The sequence below is a fragment of the Phaseolus vulgaris genome, chromosome 11 (assembly GCF_051622355.1).
Source record: "Phaseolus vulgaris cultivar YP4 chromosome 11, ASM5162235v1, whole genome shotgun sequence".
In the NCBI taxonomy this organism is placed as follows: Eukaryota; Viridiplantae; Streptophyta; class Magnoliopsida; order Fabales; family Fabaceae; genus Phaseolus; species Phaseolus vulgaris.
In genome coordinates, this window is record NC_143508.1 from 35,805,417 (window position 1) to 35,817,892 (window position 12,476).

Genomic DNA, 12,476 nt, shown 5'->3' on the forward strand with positions numbered 1-12,476 from the left:
ATGGATGATACACATCAACAAATGAACGACGTTAATGATATTGACGCAGGAGAAGATGAACAAGGTGGGGGAATTGAAAAAAGTAACATGTTCTCCCAAATGAAACACGTACTCAAAATTCGTGTAAGACCTCTATTATGTAAACACCTTGGACAACATATTAAAGGAAAATAAGGAAAAATTCTTAGTCGTATTGTGAGTTGATGTGTTTATTGTATTTTTTTTTATTTTTTTGCCCTTGCATGAATGGAAAGTGGTTGTAAATGCCTAGTACATTATTTATCAGTTTAACATTGTACACAATTTTTTGGGTCAGTACTATATATCCAATTCTACTGAATCTTATTAGCAAAACATGCATCTACTAATGTATTTAATACTTCACTTGTATCCATGTGTGTACTCATAGGATCTTTTTGTCATCTCCCATGAATCATGCATCCAAGAAATTAACCATAACAATGCAAATTGACTAAGAAACCAAATTTTAAGACAAGGAAGACTTTCAATCATGCATTCAAGTACAACCTCTCACAAAAACCAATTTTCCAGAAAATCAACAAATTAAAACAACTGGTACAAAAAATTAAAAAAGAAAACTTTTATTGATTAGAACCTTAGAACTTAATGGGGAATTACAAAGGAATCAACCAAAATGAGTTTAGCCTTCTATGTAGAGGAAAAACAAGAATAATACAAAAAAAGAAAATAATACTAGGTTTAGAGTGTGTTGTGTGGCTATGAGACATGATCCAATAGCTCCCCTCATTCTTCCTTTGAAGTCTATTTTATAATCTTCTTTTATTTGCAAAAATCGGATTTGAAATTTGCCTCATGATATTGTTTTGCAATTATCAAATGATTCCTTTCTCTATTTTAAATTATGAAGTAGATATCTTTATTCCAAATATGTCCCAGATTTTATCATCAACATACACAATCAGAAATATAAACTTGCTCCCACTGACCTTCAGATATATGTACTAATCAACAATGTTTTCCTTTAAAACCAAATGACATAATAGTATCACTGAACTTAAGGTATCATTGCCCGTAAGCTTGTTTAAGTCCATATATTGATTTCTTAAGTTCACACACCATGTGTTCCTTTCCTTTCCTTCTTCAATGGACCTCATTGGTTGGTCCATATAAACATCCTCTTTTAAATTTACATTAAAAAAGGTAGTTTTAACATTCATATATGCAACTCAAGATCATAATGAGCTATTAATGCCATGATAATTCTAAAGGAATCTTTCTTAGAAACAAGTGAAAATGTTTCCTTATAGTCAATGTCATCCTTTTAAGTAAAATATTTGGCAACAAGTTGAGCCTTGTAACGTTCGATATTGTCATGAAAGTCACATTTAGTCTTAAAGACCCATTTACACCCAACTATTTTGCATCCTTCTAGCAATTTCGTAAGGTCCCACACATCATTTTGTATCATTGATTGAAGCTCATCCTTCATTGCATTTAACCACTTAGAATTATCACAATTGATGACTTCTGAAAATGAAAATTGATCATTATCAAGGCTTATGTAATTTTCTGACACTTGTAGATAAATCACAAAATCATTCGAAAGAGCAGATTTTCTTTCTCTTTGATATCTTAATATTATTTCTTGTTGTTGTTCTACTACAGGTTCATTGTTAATTTCGGGATCATTAATTTGGTTTTCTTCTTAATCGTTGTGTGATTCAACAAGATCAACAAGATGAGGAACAAAAATTCCTAAAGTAAAGGTACTAGTTAAAGGAATTTGTACTTAACTTCCTTAATCTTCCTTAATCTTCACATTTTGTGAAGCTTCACTCTCACTAGTTTCACCATTCTCAATGAACCGAACATTTCTAGTTTAAAGAGTTCTTGTATTATGTATAGGATCGTAAAACGTATACCTTTTTTACTTTGTTGGATAACCAATGAAATATGCACTAATTGTTCTTGCATCCATATTTTTTTCTTGCGGATTGTATATTCTATTTTTTGTTTGACAGCCCTAAACATGCAGGTGTCTAAAACTAGGTTTCCTACATGTCCATAATTCAAAAGGTGTCTTTTGAATTGCGTTACTAGGAACCATATTTAACAAATACATTGAAATTTTTAAAGCATACATCCACAATGATATACGTAAATATGATTACTTAACATGTGCCTAACCACATCCAATAAGGTTTGATTATGCCTTTCTAACACAACATTTTGTTGTGGTGTACCTGACATTGTGTATTGAGCACAAATACCACGTTTCTCAAGGAATGTAACAAATGGACCAGGGTGTTTTTCACTTTCATCATATCTTCCATAATATTCACGACCTCTATCTGACCTAATAATTTTAACCTTTCTAACTAATTGTCTTTCCACTTCCTTTTTATAAATTTCTAAGGCATTTCACTACTTTAGATTTCTCATGTAGTAAATAGACAACCATAACGTGAAAAATCATCAATAAAGTTGATAAAGTACCTTTCTTTGTTCAAATAATTTACATCAAAAGGTCGACATATATCATTGTGTATAATTTCAAAAAGTTGAGTGTTTCTTGTGGCTCTTTTCTTTTTTGTGTTTTGTTTGTTTGTCTCTAATACAATTCACACATACATTAAGATCAGTAAAATCTAAATTTCACTAGTGCAAAAAGAAGAAAAGGGTACTCTTTATTTAGTGCGGCTTTTGCGCTACCCGCTTTTGTAAAAAACGCGGTGGCATTTTTGAAATTATTTTGATTTACAAATGCGGCTATTTGTATAGCCACATTCGTAAATCAAGCGCTTTGATTTACGAATGTGGCTATTTGTATAACCGCACTTGTAAATCAAAGCGTTTGATTTACGAATGCGGCTATTTGTATAGCCGCACTTGTAAATCAAAGCGCTTGATTTACGAATGCGGCTATTTGTATAGCCACACTTGTAAATCAAAACGTTTTGATTTACGAATGCGGTTTTACCTTTAGCCGCATTTGTAAATCCTTTTTTGCCCTAAATTTTGAAGTGCGCCACTCACAATTTCATACTTTCTTTCTCATCTTTGCTTTCGTTTCGTGTTTGCGCTCTAAATTCATCTCCTTCTACTGCATCTGCATTCCATTTATGCCAATGTAAGTTTCTTGAGCTCTTTTTCTTCCTCTTCATCTTCACAAATATATGCATAGATGTTTTCGTTTTTCCTATATATGTTTTTTTCCTTGCATTGGTGATCTCGAAGCACTATTTCATTGGCTGGTAGTCATTGCTCCGTGGTTGCTTCCCTATCCGTCGCCGCTGCTGGCGCTCCCGTGCCACTCTTCATGTATAAATATTTTTCATTTTTCTTACATTGTTTGGTTTCTTGCATTTCTCAGTACTCTTTCATTGCCTTTGTGGGTTCTTGTGGATTTTTTGGTTTGCTCCGTCGCTGCTTCCTAGTCCGCCACCGCTTCCGCTGTCGTCGTCGTTGCTGGCGCTCCCGTGCCACTCTTCATCAACGTTGCCTTCACACAAGATTGACGATGTTTTAAATTTTTTGAATTTTTTTTTAATGTTTTGGCATATACAAGTGCGGCTATATAGCAAATTTAGAAATAGCCACACTTATAAATGGTATTTACAAGTGCGGCTATATAGTCGCACTCTTATCTCTTCGATATACAAGTGCGTGCTGATCAAATGCGACTATACAACCGTCCTTATAAATTTAAAATAGCCGCACTCGTTTTGTCTTTCTGCACCAGTGTTTGGAAGTTTTTCATTCTTTACTAATAATTGCATCCTTTCTTTGTAAATGTGTCTCATACATTTATGCCACAAGTAAGCAAAATATCCATTCATTAAACTACATTTAGTGTCAACATTATGATGCAAGATCATAAGAGTTTCAACATTTAAATTATCAAGATTCAATTTATATAAATCATCATAAAGTGTACCAAATTCAATCATACAAGTACGCTTATACAGACTAAAACAACATCAAGTTGAGACAAGGAAACTAAATTCCTAGAAGTATTAGGTACATAAAAAGCATCAAACAAGTCTGAATAAAATCCAGTTTCTAGAATTAAACAATAAGTCCCGATAGCTTCCATTAGAACCTTCACTCTATTCCCCGTGCAGAAAAAACTTCTCATTTCAATTTATGATCCAAGTTGAAATGAATCTTTGCATCATATTAGAAACATGAGTTGTATATCCAGAATCAATCCACCAAGTATTATGTGGAACTTCAGATAAATTTGATTCAAAACATACATAAGCATTATGGTTACATTTCTTTTCAAATGAAACTTTAATAAAGGACTGATAAGTGCCAAATTTCAGTAATATTTCATATTAAAATACAGGTACTTATGGATATTAATTGATAAATAAACATAAAATAACCCCTAATTTATGAATCTATACCTTTTTACATATTTTGTGATTTTAATTTGAATAAGAACGATTTATTTCTAAATTTGTGTTAATTTCAGGATTTTAGGGAAGAATGGAGATGATTAGGCAAAAGGAGAATATACAAAGGTAAAAAGGGAAAGTTGGAATGCACCATTACTCACCAAAGCTCGCCCAAACTCGCCTAAGCAGGATTGATGACTTTTTACGGCAAGTGCACCGCTTTGTCAAAAGTAATAATTGTCCCTAAGGACGGATATCGATCCCACAAGGAACAGTGAATTATCAAGTACAATAATCGCTAAATATAAAACAAAACAATTAAAAGTGTACTGAAAGTGGTTGGGTTGGCGATGATCAATAAGAAAACAAACAAAGAATTAGTTGTTTCAATTGGAAAAATAGGGATTAGGTTTCATCTCTCTCACTCTCATGTATTTTGATTAGGATGTCAATATTAAGTTTTTAATTGAAATTGATGCTCGTATAAAAATCATTTATATCGATTCCTCGCATATAAAATCCTTAAGAATGTTCCCTAACTATCGATCCTTCACATTATTATAAGAACAACTTCGAACAAAGCTCATACGTTAATAGCAATTAACATTTCAAGTTTATTCCTAGCACTCAAATATGCTAAGTATTGTTGTTTAGGTCCAAACCCTAAAAATACCTCCCGGTCAGATTTAAGATTCTCAATTTGTCACAAAAAAATAAAAGTAAAACAACAATACCAATAATCAATCAAGAACTGAATATTAATATATAAGATATCACCTCAATACATAAGAGTTTGAGCAGATTACTCCCAATCCCAAATGGTAGAATTAGCCACGCATACTTCTATCACCTTCCATTCTCCCAATTGGGTTACAATTCACTCTATGGTGTTTTCCTCTCAATCTGCTGGCCTATGGTTGAGCCTCTAGCCCTCTATTTATCCTAGTTTTCTAGGGTTAGGTTGTTTATTGTGTCGCGCTAATGGGCTAAATGATAAAACATAAAAAGGGCCCAATCTTTCTTTGCATCTTTTTCCATTCTGGGACCTTCTATCTCTATCTTTTTAGCTCCAATCATTCATCTTTAATCCAAATCTCTAATCTTCCTTAGAAATCTGCAATTAACACCAAATTTGGGAATAAAATACTCTTATTCAAATAAAGATCATAAAAAATGTAAAAAGGTATAAATTCATAAATTAAGGATTATTTTATATGTAAATTAGCAATAAATCCTCATAAGTGCCTATATTTTAATATGAAATATTACTGAAATTAGACACTTATCACTCTCCCCAACTTAGAATCTTGCTTGTCCTCAAGCAAAGTGAATGAATATATTTGAATTTAAATATCAAACAGCTTAATTCACTAAACAACAAATCAAATTAGAAACTTATTATGCTTCCAAATTCAAATATAGAAAATTATAGACACAATCAATTTTCCAGGATCAAATCAAAACAAATAAATGACAATTCATCAAGGAATATCTTCTCATATGCTCACGGGTAAGTGTTTCTCTATATTTTCACTGAATCATAACAAATCACAGTTGCTTTTCATTTCATCTTCAAATCACAAACATATTAGAAACATGAATCTTGAGGTCTTTTCCATGGTTGTAATGAGGCTGGGCTTCCAAAAAATATTGGTTTTTCTTAGATAACAAAATGCACATCTTAAAGAAGAAGAACATACCTACAATTCAATTATAGAGAACATATATGTTATCTAATTACCACTTTCTTTCGATGTCACCTTTTTCCTCATTTTCTTTCTTTTCATGATTTTCATGAATTTTTTATCTTTTTTTTATTTCTTTTTCTTCTTCTGTTTCTCTTCTTTTTTTAGTTTTGTTTTCAATAATAGGAAAAGATTCTTCCTATTTTCAACTTTTTGAACTTTCAAAATCAGAACCAACCATTTCCTTTTCTATATGTATTGCATCTATGTTCTCCTTCCTTAGACATGCTAAAGGGTAGAAAATTATATCAATAAAGGTTAAGGTGCAATATTAACAAAAATTTTCCTAGCCCAAAGGGGATATAAAAAAAATGAAATTCTAATATAAAGGTTGGCTTTTTGGCCCTGGCTCCTAATTAACACAAACAAATGCCTCAATCATCTTCATGCTCTTTTATGATGCAACAAAAATAAAAATTAAGCAACCACAACTGTCAATTCATCAGTAAAACTCTCAAAACTGTTTAAGGTTCACACACTCACTTGGTTTAAATGGTCTCATTCCTTTTTGTCTTGTCATTATCTGTCCTAATCAATCATCCTGTTAAATTTTCATGTATCATATTTGAACTACATTTGAATAGGGATTCAATCATATTTTCTTTTCTAACATGTGTCTAATTCATCTCACTATTTAATATTTAAACACAAATTCTTTTTTCCACAATTCAAAATTACTATTCTAGTTCTTTTTTATTTGAAAAAAAAATAAACTAGAAAACAAAAAAATTAAAAATGAAATTTAGTCAAGAAAGATAATTCAAGACTTAAAATTACCAAACTAATAAAACAGGAAATTTATTCAAAATAAGCAATAAAAACAAACCAAACAAATAAGCAAATAAATAGAAAACAAAATAACCGAAAAATAAAATAAATAAAATAAGAAAAAATTCAAATAACTGAAAAGAAAAGAGAATTAGAGAGATAAAACCATATTTTTGTTCAATCCTCTCTTCTTAAGAAGTCATCCAGCATTTTGTTAAAAATTTTATCTACAGTCTTTCTTCATTTGCTGGATCTGCCCCCCTGAATAATAGAACCTGTCCCCAGGTCAAAAATACATAACCTGCAAAATGATTAGGAGGCATATAGGATTTTTTTTTTTTTATTATTATTATTATTTACTTTTTTTATATATAAAATCAGCAAAGGTAATAAAACAATATAAAACTAAAATGTGGACTGGGTTGCCTCCCAATAAGCGCTCTTTTAACGTCATATAGTTTGACGCCTATGTCTTTATGAGTCATCTAAAAGGATTAACATAGTGAGTGTTTCCTGTTCATTACCCAAGTAAGGCTTTACCCTCTGACCATTTACAACCCAACTTTTGTGTGATTTTGGTTCTTCTAACTCTATTGCTCCATAAGGCTTTACCTCTTTCACAACATAAGGACCTGACCATTTAGATTTTAACTTTCCAGGAAAAAGTTTCAATCTAGAGTTGAATAAAGCACAGATTGCCCAGGGTAAAAATTTCTTTCCACAATCTTCTTGTCATGATATTTCTTTGTGCGTTCCTTATAAAGCTTTGAGGAACTATATGCGTTTAACCTCATCTCTTCAAGTTCATGGATTTCCAGTTTTCTCTTTTCCCCAGCCGCTTTAGCATCTAAATTTAGTGTTTTTAATGCCCAATATGCTTTATGCTCTAATTCCACCGGAAGATGACAAGCTTTCCCATAAATCATCTGAAATGGGGAAAGGCCAATAGGAGTTTTAAATGCCGTTCTATACGCCCACAGAGCTTCATCAAGTTTGATTGACCAATCTTTCCTTGATGCAACCACTGTTTTCTCTAATATTTTCTTGATTTCTCTGTTAGAAACTTGTGCTTGCCCATTTGTCTGTGGGTGGTAGGCTGATGCTACTTTATGACTAACCCCATAATGCTCTAACACTTTCTTCAATTGGATATTACAAAAATGAGACCCACCATCACTTATCAATACTCTTGGAGTGCCAAATCTGCAAAAAATATTCCTTTTAAGAAATTTGATGACTGTCTTGGAATCTGCATGTTGTGCTGGAATTGCTTCCACCCATCTAGAAACATACTCAACTGCCACTAGTATATATTCATTTGAAAAAGAAGATGGCAAAGGCCCTATAAAATCAATGCCCCAAGAATCAAAGACTTTAATTTCTTGAATATTTTGTAATGGCATCTCATGTCTTCTAGAAATGCTTCCTGTCCTTTGACACCTATCACATCTTTGTACTAATGCATGTGTATCTTTAAACAACGAAGGCCATAAAAAACCTGATTGAAGAATTTTTGCAGCTGTCTTTTCCCCATTAAAATGTCCTCCATATGCTGAATTATGGCATTGCCATATAATTTTATTTGCTTCATCTGAAGAAACACATCTTCTCAGCAAATTATCTGCACCCATTTTAAACAAATGAGGATCATCCTACACATAATGATTGGCATCCTTAAAAAATTTTCTTTTTTGATGCCAGTCAAAATTCTCCGGGATTGTTCCAATAGCTTTAAAATTGGCCATGTCTGCAAACCATGGCCTCTTTTTGATTATCAGTAGCTTCTCATCTGGAAATTCAGCAAGAACCTCCGGCTCTAATGTGGTTACCTCATCATTTGCTAGTCTTGATAAATGATCTGCTACATTGTTCTCACATCCTTTCTTATCTTTGATCTCCAAATAAAATTCCTGCAACAAAACTATCCATCGTATAAGTCTTGGCTTAGAATCTGCTTTATTCAATAAATATTTTATTGCAGCATGATCAGTGAAAACAATGACTTTAGAACCTATCAAATAAGATCGAAATTTCACAAGTGCATACACTATAGCTAGTAGTTCTTTTTCTGTTGTGGTGTAATTACTTTGAGTTTCATTCAAAACTTTACTTGCATAGTGTATTACTTGAAAAATTCTTTCTTTCCTTTGTCCTAAAACTGCTCCTATTGCATAATCACTAGCATCACACATTATCTCAAAATTAAGTTTCCAATCAGGAACAGTTATGATAGGTGTAGAAATGAGTTTTTCTTTCAAGATATTAAAAGCAGTTAAACAATTATCATCAAATTTAAAAGGAGTATCCTTATTGAGAAGGTTGCACAGGGGCTTTGAAATCTTGGAGAAATCTTTAATAAATCTTTTGTAAAATCCAGCATGCCCTAGAAAACTTCTAATTCCTTTGATGTTGACTGGTGGAGGTAACTTCTCAATGACATCAACTTTTGCTTTATCTACCTCCAGCCCTTTATGAGAAATTTTATGGCCTAAGACAATTCCTTCAGTGACCATGAAATGACATTTCTCCCAATTTAGCACAAGATTTGTCTCCACACATCGCTTCAGTACGAGATCAAGATTAGCTAAACAATCATCAAAAGAAGATCCAAACACAGAAAAGTCATCCATAAAAACTTCAATGCATTTCTCAATCATATCTGCGAAAATAGCAAACATACACCTTTGGAAAGTTGCTGGCGCATTACATAAACCAAATGCCATTTTTCGATAAGCAAAAACGCCAAATGGGCAAGTAAATGTTGTCTTCTCTTGATCTTCTGGATTAACCACAATTTGATTAAATCTTGAATAACCATCCAAAAAACAATAATATTCTTTACCTGCCAATCTTTCTAACATTTGATCCATAAAAGGTAATGGATAATGATCTTTCCGCGTAGCTTGATTCAGTTTCCTATAATCAATGCACATCCTCCATCCTGTAACAGTTCTTGTAGGAATTAATTTATTTTTTTCGTTATAAATAACTGTCATACCTCCTTTCTTAGGTACCACCTGTACCGGACTAACCCACGCACTGTCTGAAATGGGATAAATCATTCCTGCTTCTAAAAGCTTTTGTACCTCCTTTCTAACAACCTCCTTCATGGAAGGATTTAAGCGCCTTGGTGGTTGAGCCACAGGTTTGAAATCTTGCTCCATGTGAGTTTTATGCATGCAATATGCTGGGCTTATACCTTTCAAGTCAGCAAATGTCCATCCTATAGCTTCTTTATTTGCCATCAACACTTTTATCAACTTTTGTTGTTCCTCTTTGGATAAATGGTTGCTTATGATAATTGGTTTCTCCCCATTTTCTTCAAGAAAAACATATTTCAAATGAGTTGGCAACTGTTTCAACTCTATTTTCTGAGGGGTGTTGGCTTTGTTCAGTTCTAATTCATCAAAAATCCCTTGTTGAACTTCTTTTGTCTTTCCCAGCTCTAACAAACATTCCTTGACTTCCTTCTCCCCACAGTCCTCACAATTTTCATTATCATTTAAGACTGCTTTCATCAATGAATCATCTATAAATATTTCTCTGTGATTTTCCAAATACAGTTCATCCAGTGCATCCATCCTAAAACAATCATTCTGATCAATCGGATGTTTCATTGCTTCAAATACATCAAAGCTAACTTCTTCATCCTGCACTCGAACCTTCAACTTTCCTTCATCCACATCAATCATAATTTTTGCAGTCTTCATAAATGGGCGTCCAAGAATAAGAGATACTTCAACATCTTCCTCTATGTCCATGATCACAAAATCAACTGGGAAGTAAAATTTGTCTACCTTCACCAAAAGATCATTTACTATCCCATGTGGATATTTTATTGATCTGTTAGCTAATTGCAGTGTCATCCTTGTAGGCAGAATTTCAACATCCCCGATTTTCTTCAACATAGATAGTGGCATCAGATTTATGCTTGCCCCAAGATCTAGTAATGCTTTGGCCACTGTAAAATTTCCTATTGTGACTGGCAAAGTAAAACTCCCAGGATCTTTAGATTTTTGTGGCAATGATTTTTTAATAATGGCACTACATCCTGCTTCTAGCTCCACAATTCCTTGTTCTTTTAATCTTCTCTTCTTGGTCAACAAATCCTTCATAAATCTGGCATAAGTAGGCATTTGTTCCAAAGCTTCAATGAACGAAATACTTATCTCTAGTTGTTTTAGAATTTCACAGAATCTGATAAACTGTCCTTCTATATTCTTTCCGGAGAGAGCATGTGGATAAGGTAAATCTACAATTGGAACACTTCTTTTTTCATTCTCTTTTTCCTTTTTTTTCTTTTCTTCCTGTACCCTCTCATTTTTTTCTTTCACTTCTCCCTCTTCACTCTTGTTTTTTTCTTCCTCTTCTTTTTTTTCTTCCCTATCAATTTTTCTTTCTTCACTCTCTATGTCTCTTTCCTTACTTTGTAGATTATCACCAATCCCCTTTCCTACAACTACTCCACTTCTTGTAGTGATTGACTTACATTTCTCCCTGAGTTCCCTCAACTCTTGTGTAAGTTGCTTAATTTGTGTCTCAAAATTCCCAACGTTCTTCTGCACAACCAACATGCTGTGTGTAAATTTTTTTGTAGAATCTTCCATTTTGCTCATTCTCTCTTGGGACACATGATCTAATAGTTGGAGTTGTTGAAAAGTTCCTTGCTTTCCTTGATCTTCCATGTAAAACGCTTTTTCTTCAAAAGAAATATTTTGGTAAGCACATTGCTCACTGGAATGCTCACCTCCACACAGTTCGCACCTTAATTCTTGATTCTGCCTTTGAATAACATGTAATTGTTGAGGCAATTTCGCCATTTGTGTGGTTAACTGCTCAACCTGTTGTGTCAAAATTTGATTTTGAGCCAATAATGTATCTTCAATCCATCCTTTCTTCCGAGTACTTCGTCCATCATACTGGTCTTGAGAATCTGTTGATGCCAATCCATTAATAATTCTCGTTGCTTGTTCGGCATCAAGAGTCATCATTGTGCCACCAGCTGCGGCATCTAAGAGCATCTTCATATCAAATTTGAGACCATTAATGAATATGCTCAGTTGAGCAATGTCTTCAAACCCATGATTTGGGCCTTTTCTCAATATCATCTTAAATCTTTCCCATGTCTCACAAAAAGACTCCTCTGCTCCTTGTCTGAACATAGAGATTTCAGACTTAGCTTTAATGTAGCGAGAGATTAGAAAAAATCTTTGCAGAAATTTTTCTTCTACATCCTCCCAGCTCGTCAGGCTCTGATTTGGAAGTGAACTAAGTCAATCCTTAGCTTTTCCTGCCAATGAAAAAGGAAACAAGCGCATACAAACATTATCAACATCATCTGATTCAAAGCCCATTACTCCCACCAATTCATAAAATGTATTCAAATGTGAATATGGATCTTCATGCTCCATTGCTGTGAATTGATGGGCACTGATAAGAGTAAGAAAATTGGGATTTATTTCCAAGGCCTTAGCGGTAGCAGGTATTGCGATACTAGAATAATGTCGTGGTCCTTGGTATATGACATAATCTCCAAGTGTCTTCTTGGCTTGTTCTTCTGCCATGTTGCTTCCTAAAA

The 12,476-nt window shown here is 33.3% G+C and overlaps 1 pseudogene; it reads left to right on the forward strand.

The window, feature by feature from the left end:
* Positions 1–11,974: 11,974 nt before the first annotated feature.
* LOC137823230 (small nucleolar RNA R71) lies at positions 11,975–12,080 on the forward strand (annotated as a pseudogene).
* Positions 12,081–12,476: the final 396 nt, after the last annotated feature.